Below are 15,018 nucleotides of genomic sequence, written 5' to 3' on the forward strand. Positions count from 1 at the left end.
TATTTATTATTTGAAAAACTGTTATACACAGAACCTTTTAACACTATGGGGAAAATCTTACAAATAAGCATTAGTCATCTTCCATATGCGTTAAGAGTAAGCTGTTTTGCATGTGTTGCAATTTACTTTTCCTCTAAAAATAGAATAAGAAACGTTTCAGGCTAAAGATAACACTAACGAATAATTAAATATATAATAAGAAATCTGTGGCTTTAAAATACACTTTACATTTAATACATGTACACATTTAATACATCATAAGAATATAATCAAAATACATTATTCTCATCAGTCTGTATAAATTGAGGATTTGTAGGGAAAGGGAATGGTTCTCCCTGACCACCTCCCCATCCTCAATTTTTCTACACACTGTGCGTTAATTGGTCTCCTCCAACTGGTATCACTCTTCTTGATATCCCCATTTCCTGTTTTCCATCAAGAAGACAAGGCTTGGCATTTAATTATTTTATTAGTTCATGTAAGTTAGTTACCCTGGATAAACGGTCAGTGTGACCTCAAATGTGCAACAGATTCTTAAACAGGCTGGGGAGAAGCAGCAGAGAAGAAAAGAAAGAGTAAAATAATGTTTGACAAAATAACATGAAAATTCAGTGATTTTCCATAGTGAAGGAGGCATTCGAGGCCTACAGACTTGGAAACTGCTTTCCAGATATCAAAGAATAAGATGAACTCCACAACTACTAAAACTGCAACAAGTACAGGAAAATCAGAATAGAGACCAGAGTGCAGTGACATTATTCTCATGTAGAAATAAAATCCTTTGGAATATGCATTATAAAAGCATAGAGCTCCTTCAGGTCCAGAATTCCAAAAATCTATGCATCATCTTATAAGAATAGGGACCACTTGCCAGGTGTGGTGGCTTATGCCTGTAATTCCAGCAATTTGAGAGGCCAAAGCAGGAGGATTGCTTGAGCCCATTAGTTCAAGACCAGGTTGGACAACGTAGTGAGACCCCATCTCTACAAAAAATTAAAAATTCACCAGGTGTGGTGGTGAATGCCTATAGTGCCAGCTACTTGGGAGGCTGAGGCGGGAGGATAGCTTGAACTCAGGGGGTCAAGACTGCAGTGAGCTATGATGGCACCACTACACTCCAGCTTGGGTGAGAGAGACCCTGTATCAAAAAAATAAAAAAAAGAAAAAGAAAAGAAAACACTGAAACTATCAAATGTTAACTTGGTAGTTGAATTTCAGAATCTTCAGGCCAAGGAGCCTGAGAAATCTACAGTCAGTGCAAAGAATCTGATGCCGGGTAACTGCTGTTTCAAAGCAAATGTGGCTGTAACAGAGCAGACTCTTGAATTGTTACCCAAAGAGGGTAACAACCTAGATAGATCCAGGATGATGAAAAAGGCATGTCCCAGGCGGGTCCTGGGCAGAAATGGTGTTCTTGGCTGCTTGTGGCTGGTAAACTCATTTGATGAAGAACTAGATGTTAGCATTAGAACCATGCTGCATATATTCTATGAGCAATTACTCTGTCTCTACAAGATAAATGACAAGTGCAAATGTGACACATTAATACTGAAATTACCCTGGATTCCAGCCACCCCAACCCACCTCAACTCCATCACACCAGCCTTGGCACAGTCTCCTTTTGTTATTTCTGAAAATCACCAAGAGTGTTACATAACTCAAAAAGAAGTTCACTCACATTCTCTCCTGACTTCTTGACAAGGTGTTTTATCCCGGGCTGCCTACCCTGCCTCTTGGAATGCAGCACTAACAGAAGCTTCTGCCCCTTCCCAGATGCTGTTCTGACCCTTCAGATGGTCAAAACTGACTGCTCTATGGTCAAGTGGGTGTTTGCCTCTCATACAATTAGAGCTGTTTCCCATACATTTGCAACCCCTCTCCTCATTGCCTGATACTTCAGATGGCTCTCCTCTCTGCTCCATCTTCCACTGGGATATGTGTGGTAGACTGCTTGCAAAAATGGCACCAACTCTCCAACCCCCACTTCTGTGGAGTCAATTTCCCCCTTGAATATGGGCTAGCTGTGCAATTAGCTTGACAAACAGAATGTAGCGGAAGTGACATGTGCCTTACCTACATTGGTTTCTCAGAATTCTACAACCATCAAGAGAAAAAACCCAGCTAGCCTGCAGGAGGATGAGAGACCATATGGGTCAGTCACCCCCATCAGCTCAGGGGACAGCCAGCCAGCTCCCAGAAGCAAGGCTGCCTAGCTGGCCTGTAGCTCCCGACAGATGCATGAAGCAACCTGGCCAATATCAGAACCACCCAGCTGGGACCAGCCTAAATTGCTGACCCCCAGAGTCCTGAACCCAATAAATGGTTGTTATTTTAAGCCATTAAAATTGGTGGTGGTTTGTTATATAGCAATACATAATTAATACAATATGCTATCCATGACAAATTGTCCACATAGAGGTTAGCTCTGTGATCAATTAACTTTCTACATAGCAGAAATATTTGGCTCTCCTGTGATATGTAATAGTATATTAGCATATTAAAATATATTATATTGTAATATTATAATACTGTATTGTATTACATTATATCATTATGCTGTTGTACTATATTATATCAAATTGTGTTGCATTGCATTACATTATTATATGTTCCTCCTTTTCTGAGGGCAGATATTCCAAGGGAAGCTATGTCAGTGATGGGGAGGAATGGGAAAGGGGGCATTAAAGCTAGTGGAAAACACTGTCCCTTCCCTCAGCTACAGCCTGCTTCTCAGTCTGACCTGCCCTGCTAAACTTCATTCTCTCTCATGATTTTCCCTAAGGAACACCTCAGCGTAGCTTTCACTGAGGCTCCGGTTCTTTCAGATACACCTGCCAATACTTCCATCACTTAGGATCCCTCAAATGCAAGTACATACATTGGCTGTCATAAATAGTGAGAAAATATATTTTCTCACATACCATGAAATCCAGATGTAGACAGCTCCAGGGTTGCTTAATTAAGTGGCTCTGTGACATCACTAAGAATTCATCTTTCTGCCCAATTGTTTGCAATCCGTCAGTTTTGCCCTCATCATTGCTGTCTCCTGGGCGCAAAAGTGATGCTGCAATTACATAGACATCAGATCTAGACACGAGAGCATCTCTTCCTAAATGTGCATAAAATTATCTCTCTCTCTCTTTCTTTTTTTTTTTTTTATAGAGAACTTCCTCCTAGAGTTTGAACTAGGGATTCCCTTAGAAAGCCTGCCTAGCTGTAGTGCTATATGGAACTGTCCAGCCACATTCTTAGGTTGTGTTGGATGCACTCTTGCCTGACCCTGAAGTTCTCTTTTTCTTGTCTTACTGACTCATTGTGGTTGTGTGTATCTTTCTGCAGTATCCTGAGAAAGGGTACGGGGGAAGTAAATGTTTAGAGTTCTTGCATGTTTGAAATGTCTTTCATTTCACATTTGATATGATATGGCTTGGTTCTGTGTCCCCACCCAAATCTCACATCAAATTGTCATTCCCAATGTTGGAACAGGGGCCTGGTGGGAGGTAACTGAATCATGGGAACAGACTTGCTTTCTCCTGGTAGAGTTCTCAAGAGATCTAGTTGTTTAGCACCTCTAGAGGTCTAGAGTGTGTAGTACCTTTCCATTCACTTTCTCACTCTCTCTCTCTCTCTCTCCCGCCGACCACATGAAGATTTGCTTGCTTCTCCTTTGCCTTTGGCCATGATTGTTAAGTTTCCTGAGGCCTCCCCAGGAGCAGAAGCTTGAACAGCCCATAGAACCATGAATCTATTAAACCTCTTTTCTTTATAAATTACCTAGACTTAGGTATGTCTTTATAGTAGTGTGAAAATGGACTAATACATGATATCAGTTTGGTTGTGAATAGAATCTGAGGTTAAAAATAGTTTTTCACCAGGATTTGAAGGTATCACTCATACTTTCCACCTCCAGGTTGATGCCATATTTTTTTCCCCACTTACTGTATTTGCCTTTTTTTGGTTTTCTTGCTGTAAGTTTTCATCCCTAATCTTTTAATATTATATAATGAAGTTCCTTAATATAAGTCTCTTTATATTCCTTATAGTACATGCTCTGTGGGCCTTTCACTTTTGGGAAATTTTCTTCAATTATTTTTTAGCTGATTTTCTCTCATTTTTTTTTTACTGTTCTCTCTTTTAACCTATTAGTCAGATATTAGATGTCCTAGTGAATATCATAAATACCTCATGTTTCTGTTCTATGATGCAATTCTCTTTATGTTGTTTCTATTTCAGCTTTAGTTTTGTTATTTCAGCTTTTTTTCTCTGATTTTCCCCTTTTTATCACTGGAGCATCTTCACAGATTTTATATCTCCAATAATATTTTTATAATTTTTAAACTTTTAAAAATTATTCTCTTCATTGTCTCTGTTGCCTGTAATTTACTCCTGTGTTTATTTTAGTGAGTTTTCATTTTGGAGGTTTTCTTTAAATATCTCCTGGTTTTTTGATGTCTGTATATACTTTAGAATGAGGCACTGAAAACCTGGTTTGATGTCCTGGTTTTTTCTTTTTTTTTTGATCATTTTTTTGGACTATGGATTATTTTACTTATAAGACACTCAGGATATGAACTGGATTTCTTTTGGAAGACCTCCAACTATCCATATTTACTATTTCCTATAGATGTTGAGTTTCTTATGAGAAAAACCTTCCAAATTTCTACCCAGGAGTATGAGTTACAGAAACAGTAGATGAAGGAAGTTGGAGAAGCTGCCATTCAGTATATAGACTTATACTTAATCTCAAACTGTTCCCTCAAGAGGGGGCATCAATAAAACAGCCCATCACACAGAAAAGTGACCAATATCTCTCTGTAGTGACCCACATTACCCAAGTTACTTTAAGATTTGGATAAATAATCTTTGCTTCCCTTATGTTTCCAATAGTATCTGTTGTGAACTGAGTTTTGTCCTCCCAAAATTTATATGTTGAAGGCCTAACCCCTAGCTTCTCAGAATATAATTGCATAGTCATGTGTTGCTTAATGATGGGCATGCTTTCTGAGAAATGCATGACTTGGCCATTTTATTATTGTGCAAACATCACAGAATGCACTTACACCAACCCAAGTGTATGGTCTACTATACACCTGGGCTATGTGGAATAGCCTATTGTTCCTAGGCTATAAACCTGTATAGTATAGGACTGTACTGAATACTGTAGGCAAATATAACACAAAAGTAAATACATTCATCCCTGGATATCCATGGGCGATTGGTTTCGGGACCTCCCATGGATACCAAAATCTGCAGATGCTAGAGTCTTTAATATAAAATGGCATAGTAGTTGCATATAACCTATGCATATCCTCTTGTATATAGTACTTAAATCATTTCTAGATTACTTATAATACCTAACAAAATATAAATGCTATCTAAGTACTTTTTATACTATATTGTTTAGGGAATAATGACAGGAAAAAATGTTTGTACATGTTCAGTATAGATGAAATTTTATGTTTTTCAAATATTTGTGATCTCCATTTGGTTGAATACACAGATGCAGAACCCATGAATCCAGGGGACTGATGGTATTTGTGTACCTAAACATATGTAAACATAGAAAAGGCACAGTAAAAATATGGTATAGAAGATTAAAAGTGGTACACCTATGATATGATTTGGCTCTGTATCCTTACCCAAATCTCTTCTCAAATTGTGATCCCTACATGTTGAGGGAGGGACCTGTAATCCCCATGTGTCAAGGGAGGGAGGTGACTGGATCATGGGGATGGTTTCCCTCAGGCTGTTCTCATGATAGTGAGTGAGTTCTCCTGAGATCTGATGGTTTTATAAATGGTAGTTTTTCCTGCACTCACATGCTCACTCTCGTCTGCTGCCATATAAGATATGCCTGCTTCCCCTTCTGCCATGATTATGTTTCCTGAGGCCTTCCAAGCCATGCAGAACTGTGAGTCAATTAAGCCTCTTTCCTTTATAAATGACCCAGTCTCAGATAGTATCTTTATAGCAGTGTGAGATTGGACTAATACAACCTATATAGGACATTTGCCATGAGTTGAGCTTGCAGGATTGGAAGTTGCTCTGGGTGTGTCAGTGAGTGAGTGGTGAGTGAATGCAGTGGATTAGGACATCACTGCATACTAACATAGACTTTATAAACACTCTACACTTAGGCTACACTAAATTTATACACAAATATTTTTCCTTATTCAATAATGAATTGACTTTACTGAAACTTTTTTATTTTATAAACTTTTAAATTTTTTTAACTTGTTGACTTTCGTAATAATACTTAGCTTAAGCACGAACACATTAAACAGCTGTACAAAATAATTTATATCCTCATTCTATAAACTTTCTTCTATTTACATTTTTTTAACTTTTTAAACATTTTTGTTAAAAACTAAGACACAAACACACACATTAGTCTAGGCCTACACAGGGTCAGGATTGTCAATATCACCGTCTTCCAACTCCATATCTTATTCCACTGGAAGGTCTTCAGGGGAAATAACATACATGGAGCTGTCATCTCCTATGATAACAGTACCTTCTTCTGGAATATCTCCTGAAGGACATACCTGAGCCTGTTTTACAGTTAAGTTTTTTTTTAAGTAGAATGAGTACACTCTAAAATAGCTAAAAAGTATAATAGAGTAAATACATAAGCCAGTAATAGTCATTTATGAATATTTTCAAGTATTATGTGCTGTAAGTAATTGTACTTGCTATACTTTTATACACCAGCAGTGCAGTAGGTTTGTTTCCACCAGCATCACCACAATATATGAGTAATGCATTGCGCTAAGACCTTATACCGATAGGAATTTTTTAGACCCATTATAATCTTATGTAATTGCTGTCATATAAGTGGCCCCTCATTGACCAAAAGGTCATTATGTGGTTCATGACTATGCGGAGAGAGGGCCTTCAAACAAGTAATTAAGTTAAAATGAGGTCATTAAGTTAAAATGAGGCCATCAGCTGGGCCCTAATCCAATCTGATTGATTTCCTTATAAAAAGAGATTAGGACATAGAAACACAGAGATAGTAGACCATGGAAAACACAGAGAGAAGACGGTGATCTCTAAGCCAAGGAGAGAGGCCTTAGGAGAATTCAACCCTGCTGACACCTTGATTTTGGACTTCCATTCTCCAGAACTATGAGAAAATATTTCTGTGGTTTAGGCCACCCAGTCTGTGGCATTTTGTTGTGGCAGGCCTTGCACACCAATACAGTACCTAAAATGTACATAAAGGTTGTGTTGCATGACTTTCTCCTTAGTTCAGCTAAAACTGGGCTTTTGTCACATGACCAGGGAAGATTAGGCTCTCAGACACATAGAAGGTTGAGGAAAATTAAATTTATTGGGAGAAAAGGAAAAAGGAAAAGTAACTCTCAGCAAAGTGAGAGAGTGTCCTGCTGGCAGGTTTCCTTCTCACAGATTGAATCCCAGATTACCACCCAGGAACTGAAGAGGCCAGACTCCTCCCACCTGCAAACAGCGCGAACTTTCCGAGGCTCCACCCCATCCTCCCGGTGCACAGGTGCGCAGGGTTCAGAGAGAATCAGTCAGGAAAGGGTGGGCTTCATCCAGCACAAGCAGTCCGGTTTTTCAGCCTTTGGGCTGTTTTAGGCTTGAAGCCGGGGTTTTGCTGGGGACCTTGGCTGTCTCCTGTCTCTATCAGTTGCTAATAAGTATTTGTTTTTAGTGAATAATCAATTTGACTAGTTGACTATTGGTGTCCTGCCTCTATGCTCTTGCCTACTACAAAGTCATCTACAGAGAGCTTCCACATGCTGATGGCTTCCCCCAGCACTCCGCCTGAGGCCAAGGAGTGAGCAGAGCAGGTCACGGTTCATGATTTTGGGGCAATCCTCAACCAACAAGAAATCCAAGTCAATAGGTAAGTACTCCACCTTTCTTACCCCTTAGTGGAACAATTCTGAAGTGTGTCTCTCACAGCATACCTAGCACAGCCAAGCTTTTTTGCCGACTGCCGTTCGGTAGCCAAGTCTTAAAGCTAAAGGGTTGCACAAGGGGAAAAAAATCAAAAGGGAAAATGCAACAGCAGTTACTTGAAAATAGAGGCCAGGCTTAGTGGCTTTCACCTATAATCCCAATGCTTTGGGAGGCTGAGGCAGGAGGATCCCTTGAGCCCAGGAGCTCATAGTGAGCTATAATCGTATTACTGCACTCCAGTCTGGGTGACAGAGCAAGATGCTGTCCCTAAAACAAAATCAAAAAAATAAAATAGAAACCGAAATACATTATCCTTTGTCGGTCTAAAAGGAAGAAGCTGAGGCAAAATTAATATAAATAGTTTATTTGGGCCAAGCTTGATGATTGCAATCCAGGAGCAGGTTCCAGCTGCCCTGAATACAACTTCAATTAAGAGTTACAGGAGGAAATTTAAAGGGAAAGAGGAGGCAGTTTCTGAGTTGTTTACCAAGAATTTAAATGGAAATTACATTAGCTATTGATTGGCTATATATTGTTTCTTGTATCACAAATTCTAGGAACATGAACATAATGGACCAGGCAGCTAGTTAGGAACAAAATGCCTTTAACCAGTTGCCTCCAGTCATAGGTTGAGGGGGGCGGGGTTTGGGCCTCGCTAGGCGTGAAGTCTCATACTCAAGTTCCTCTGAGCCTGCAAACCTCACATATCTCAGACTGCTCTGAACTTTTTTGTCTTTTCCCTCACCCTTACTCCTACTACGCTAATAAAAATTCAATCTGTGGTTGCTCCAGCCTTCTCTTAAACAAGCTTCAACGTTTAGTAGTGTTCACTGTGAAAAAAGCTGTTTTCAAATCAGACCCAGGTCACATAGCAAACGTTGCATCAGGACTTTAAAAATAGGAATATAAGGACCTTTTCTTATTATACAATAAAATATTAAAATTCCTGTCATACGTTGTTAGATTTAGACATTTACATTTCATCAGCATAAGTTATACTTGGGATTCCTGTCGAAGAGGTTATGGACTGCTGTTTCTCCGCAATCATTCTGAGCCTCAGGTCTGTGTCACATTTCACTATGCTTTTCTTCTACAATCAGCATGGATTTTTGCACAACTACATAATACAGACAAGACACTATTAGGAAGATTTGGCAACAAAATGACATCAAGTTCAAAGAAAATATACAACACTGATGAGGATTTAAATTCCATTTGGGCTAAATCTATGCTCTATGTGAATCTAGAATTTCTTGCCCCTAGTAATTCACTTTTCTCACATCCCGTGTGTTAGTTTTGTAGTGAAGTTTAAACTTTCCCTATGAAGGTTCTATTCTAAGTTTGTTGACGTGAATTAACAATAGACAGGTTAACAGGTAAAAGTCCTATGATTTTATTAACATGCATGAACATGGGGAATTACAGAAGAATGATTATCCTATAACCCAATGAGGTGCAGGTGTTTATATACCCTTCTTCATAGGAGAGGTGGGATATGGGGAGTGTAAACAATGTTTTTGATGGGTAGTAAACAATTGTTAGAGAAAATGAATGGAGCCAGGAGACAGAAATTAATTTGTAAACGATTCTCTGTGGAGTTTGAATAAGCCCAAAAGTCAGACATTATCTTGTGGAGAAATCCATCCAGGTATGGTGGCAGTCCTCAGTTTTCTTTTCTGCCATAGATAATGAGATTTCAGGGAAGGAGTGGAAGGCAGTTGCTTTTCTCTGGCAGGTCCAGTCTTAGGGCAGATAAGGGAATATCAGGGCAGAGCCTCTTCCAGCATCTGCTGACCTTCAAGATCGTTTATTTTCAAATAATCAGCATGGCAGGGTGCCATATTTTGGGGTGAAATTCCCTGGGCTCTTTCAGTTCCAGTTCCCCAAGAGCAGATTAGGTGTAAGTAGCTATTTGGAAAGCTAGAAGTATCCCAGTAGAAGGATAAAAGGGGAGAAGACAGACTTGACTGAGCTTAAATCCACCAAAGACAGTTTTCTAAATGAGACCAAATTAAATCTAAAGAGTTTTAAACCAGAAGAGACCAAAATATTTCCAAATAATTAATAGAATAGGTGACATTACATTTCACAGGTATGTCCACTGGAAGAAAAATATATAGCCAAGAACAAAGATTTCTTTACCACTAAATATTGTCTGAGAGTAGTAAACATTTAAAATGGTAGCAGAGAGGAAGGGAAGTTGAGCTCTACATGGGCAGGCACGATTGTCTTCTGTTCATGGCTGAAACTCTATGCCCACAGCAGCGCCCGAGATGTGGGAGCCACACAGCAAACATTTACAGGAAGAAAGAAGGGGGATCAAGTAAGATAAGGAAGGGCTCAGAGTTCCCATGAGGCTTACTTCATTAGGAAATTTTAAAATATTCAGAGCCAAAATCCTTCTGAAACTCTAACAGACATGGCAAGAACAAACTGGCAACATATTCAATAAGAGAAGCATTTATCATAAAAAGTTCATGGATGGTGTGTATATAGTAAAATTTCTAAATAGAAAAAAAATAAAGTTGAGAGTTAAGTCTTACAGTGTTATATGTGAGAGTTAAGTTATTTTCATACTGAAATATGGCCAAGTAGTTTCTTAATGTGTATGTGTATGCATTTGTTTCTCTGCTGATGGCAAGACTGAATGAAGCTTGGGATTAGAAACTACAAGTTGAGATAAATTCTCAAGATTCCTCTACTTGATGGACGTAGTGTATTCTTTGAGATGGGGCTGGTTAATGATGATGAATGCACAGATTTTCTTTCTATTTTTTTTTTCTTTCAACTTTTAAGTTCAGGGGTACATGTGCAGGATGTGCAGGTTTGTTACATAGGTAAACATGTGCCATCGTGCTTTACTGCACAGATCATCCCATTACCCAGGTATTAAGCCCAGTGTCCATTAGCTATTCTTCCTGAGGCTCTGCCACCCCACCCCAAACAGGTGCCCAGTGTGTGTTGTTTACCCTCGTGTGTTTATGTGTTCTCATCAATCAGCTCCCACTTATAAGTGAGACCATGCAGTGTTTGGTTTTCTGTTCCTGCATTAGTTTGCTGAGAATAATGGCTTCCAGCTCCATCCACATACCTGCAAAGGACATGACCTCATTCGTTTTTATGATGGCCAAGTTTTTGAATACCAGGCCAAGTGTTACTGGATAAAAACTAATCGATAAATGATGAAAGCTTTGGAAACTAAGTCTTTTTTTTTTTTTTGAGACGGAGTTTTGCTTTTGTGACCCAGGCGATCTCGGCTCACTGTAACCTCTGCCTCCTGGGTTCAAGCGATTCTCCTGCCTCAGCCTCCCAAGTAGCGGGGATTACAGCTGCCTGCCACCACAGCTGGCTAATTTTTTTTGTATTTTTAGTAGAGATGGGTTTCACCATGTTGGCAGGCTGGTCTCAAACTCCTGACCTCAGGTGATCTGCCCGCCTCAGCCTCCCAAAGTACTAGGATTACAGGTTAGAGCCACTACTCCTGGCCAGAAACTAAGTCTTTTTGTACATTAGAGTTCCATTCACTAAATTAGAACATTAATATATTTTTATAATTATTTTAATTGTTGTTAGTAGTAGTAGTGTAAGTAAACATGTAAACACATGAGATAGAAGCCATATTTGGTTAGAGTACATAATTTAACAAAAAGAAATAAAAAATATCTGGAATCTCAGTATTGAAAATGACCCAAGTCCTAAAACCTTAAGGACCAACTAACCACTGAGGTCCAAATGCCCAGGTTTGAAACCCATGACTGCTGACTTACAGCTGCATGACTTGGTACAAGTTTTTTTTAACATCTCTGCAGCTGTTTTCTCACCTGTAAAACGGGAATGCTAATGTCTCTTGTAATTAAGTTATTGTTAAGATAAGATAAAATTTTACACAAAAAGCATAGCAAATGTCCAGCACGTGGGAGCAGTGTCGTGACACAGAAATTGGGAGAAAAGGAATCAGGTATTATCTGAGGGCATTGGACAGTTACACGCACTCAGTAAGCCTCACTTTCTCCATGTGTAAAATGAGCATTTTGGAGATTATGAACCTTTCATATAATGCAGGGACTTGCCCTAATTAATGACAGGGTTCAAGAAAGCTACCTCAAAATATAGCACTTTGGCATTTGAGAAAACAGCTGAGGCGAGAAGGTCACTCTCACCTTCCCCTTGCCTTTCTCTCCTGAAGCAGATCATAAGATCATCATTCCAGAGGCATAGGACTCTAATTTCAGAACTCCTATGCCCAGAAGAAAGGAGCATTCTTAACCCTTAGGCACAGGGAAGCAGAAAAGAATCTGAACAATAAGTCCTTGCTAAATTTCCCACAATTTACTCCCATTAGATCATACTTTTTTGTCCTCCAATCATATGTCTCCATGACTGTCTCCTTTTCCTCAAAGCTGAGCATAAAAATACACAAGTTTTCATCTGTTTCTCTGGGTCTTCTTTGCCTTATGAAGTCTCCCATATTACATAAAACCTATATTAAATAAATTTGTATTTTTTTTCTTGTTAATTTGTCTTTTGTTATAGGGACCTCAGCCATGAATCTAATGATGGCTGAAGAAGAAAAATATTTTCCTACCCTGCATTAATAGTATAAGACTCAATAATAATACTAATAACATTAGCTGACAATAATCTGCATTTACTTTTTACTAGTCACTGTGCAAAGTGCTTTCATTGCACTTATTAATCAATTTTTAACATGCATTACATCTCAAAATTGCCCGAAATTCCATTTTTTTTGACAGCCACATGTTGGACAAGTGAGTCAAGCAATATTATTAGGGTTCTTATATTTTTTAAATACAAATTGTGATTTCAGGTCCTCTCAGCTCTATCTTTAAAACAGTTGATTTTTAAAAATACACATGTAGGCAAATATATTTAAATATGATTAATTTTATTATCCTGGTCTGGAACCATCATTCCAGCTAACTCAAGTCTGTTCTTCATCTTAAGCCAGTTTTCCAAAATATTAAATACCATTGGCAACTTTGTGTTGAATAATACCAGAGCAAAAGTGAAGCCCAATGGTTTACTATCAACGACTTCCTTTCAGTTAGTCTGCAAATCAACTTTGACTTCATATTGTCTGATAAACTTTCAACTTGCCCATCTGACCTGTCATTTAGTCTAATTTCAGAACTCAAAGACCTTGTCTGTAAAATGGGGAAAGTCTTACGCGTTATATGTGAGAGTTAAGTGAAGATATATTAAAAATATTTAGCAGGGTATACAGAAAAAGTAGGCATTCAATACATGCCAGTTTTCTTTTCCCCTCTTCAACTGATAGTGATGTTTGAGGTATTGACTTTATCTTCTTTCTCACAACACATTTCCTTCATCCACTATACTGTTGCCTAAATTATCTGAAACACATAGGCAAGAATACAAAGTGATAGTATCAATTTAGGTGACAATGCTATGTTCCAAATATAAAACTGTGGTTGACTTTTGGCTCTGTATTTCAAAAGGAACTATGTTTAGGCAAAAATTTCCAGCTTGTCTGTCCACTTGAATTAATGACCACACTCAGCTGACCCTGAAGATCTAGTTAACTGATGGCGTTTCTTCCAGGACAACCCGAGGCCTCAGCTTGCACACGTGATGTATGCAAGACCCACTCATGGAAATACTGTTCCTCTCCTGACCTTGTGAAGTTGGCTGCCTAAATTACCATTCCCCCAACTTCTACTCAGTGAGCACTTATTTTGCCTGTAAGGGTGAAAATCGGGCTTGTTCATGACCCACTTTAGTGAATGAATCATCTCTTTCTTCCTCATTAGGTCCTTTGGCAAATGGGAAGTGGCATTTAAGTTTGCTTTTCCTTTTCCTATACCTTATGTGTTTGTCTCTTTGTGTGGCTATAACTAAACACTGCAGACTAGGTAATCTACAAATAACACAAATTTATTTCTCATAGTTCTGGAGGTTGGGAAGTTCAAGATCAAGGCACCAGCAGATTTGGTGTCTGGCAAGGGCTGCTCACTGCTTCCAAGATGGTGGCTTCTTGTTGCATCCCCTGGAGGGGACAAACCCTGTGTCCTCACTTGACAGAAGAGATGAAAGAGCAAAAGGCACTAGGGTGGTTCCTTCAACTTCTTTTATAAGAGGACTAATCCAACCATGAGGGCAGAGCCCTCATGACTTAATCACTTCCCCAAATGCCTCCCCTCTTAATACCATTGCCTTGGGCTTTAAGTTCTATCATATGCACTTTGGAGGAACAAATGCTTTCAAGAAGCTGAATCTTCTCTTGTGTAAGGCCCATGCATGTACAGTAGTGGTTCTCAAACTTCACTGCACATTGAAACCACTCAGGGAGTTTGAGAAAATAGCGGAGGCCTGGATCCATGCCTGAGAGATGGTGATTAACTGGTCTCAGGTATGGCCTGATCAATGTTTAAAAGGAGATCACAGTGTGCAGCAAACATTGAGAACCACTAATTCAGATGGCTAAGAACCTTTGAATCCCACATCTGAAACTACAATGTGGATCCTCATTCAGATGAATGGACTTAAGCTACTGTTACTGCTCCCTACCTTTTCTTCCTACTCATCCCTCAGACTCTTCTAACTTACCTGTGTCAGCAATGTGTTTTAAGCTATCTTTGTTGCTGGGTGGGAGAGTCCACTGGGAGTTCTTTCGGCAAAACATACCCTATTAACCCCTCACCCGGTTCAGACAACAAAATGCTAAAACGGGTTAATTTTATAAATTCAGCTAAACCATTTCATTTCACAGAGAGAAATCAAATCAATTCAGCCACTTATTGGTATCTTACATATATGGCAAAAATACAACAATTTTCTAAATGACTTAGTTTTTTTTTTTTTAACTGGTAGTTTTGGCAACATGTATGCCCAGCTCCTATTACATAAACACCTTGATTTTTAAAAAATTATTTTTTAGAGGCAGGGTCTCGCTCTGTTGCCCAGGCTGGGGTACAGTGGAGTGATCATAGCTTATGGAAGGCTCGAACTTCTGGGTTCAAGCAATCTTTCCACCTCAGCCTCCCAAGTACCTAGGACTACAGGTGCATGCTACTACACTCAGCTGTTTATTTTATTTTTGAAACAGGG

Source organism: Gorilla gorilla, chromosome 17 (genome assembly GCF_029281585.2).
Source record: "Gorilla gorilla gorilla isolate KB3781 chromosome 17, NHGRI_mGorGor1-v2.1_pri, whole genome shotgun sequence".
Lineage (NCBI taxonomy): Eukaryota > Metazoa > Chordata > Mammalia > Primates > Hominidae > Gorilla > Gorilla gorilla.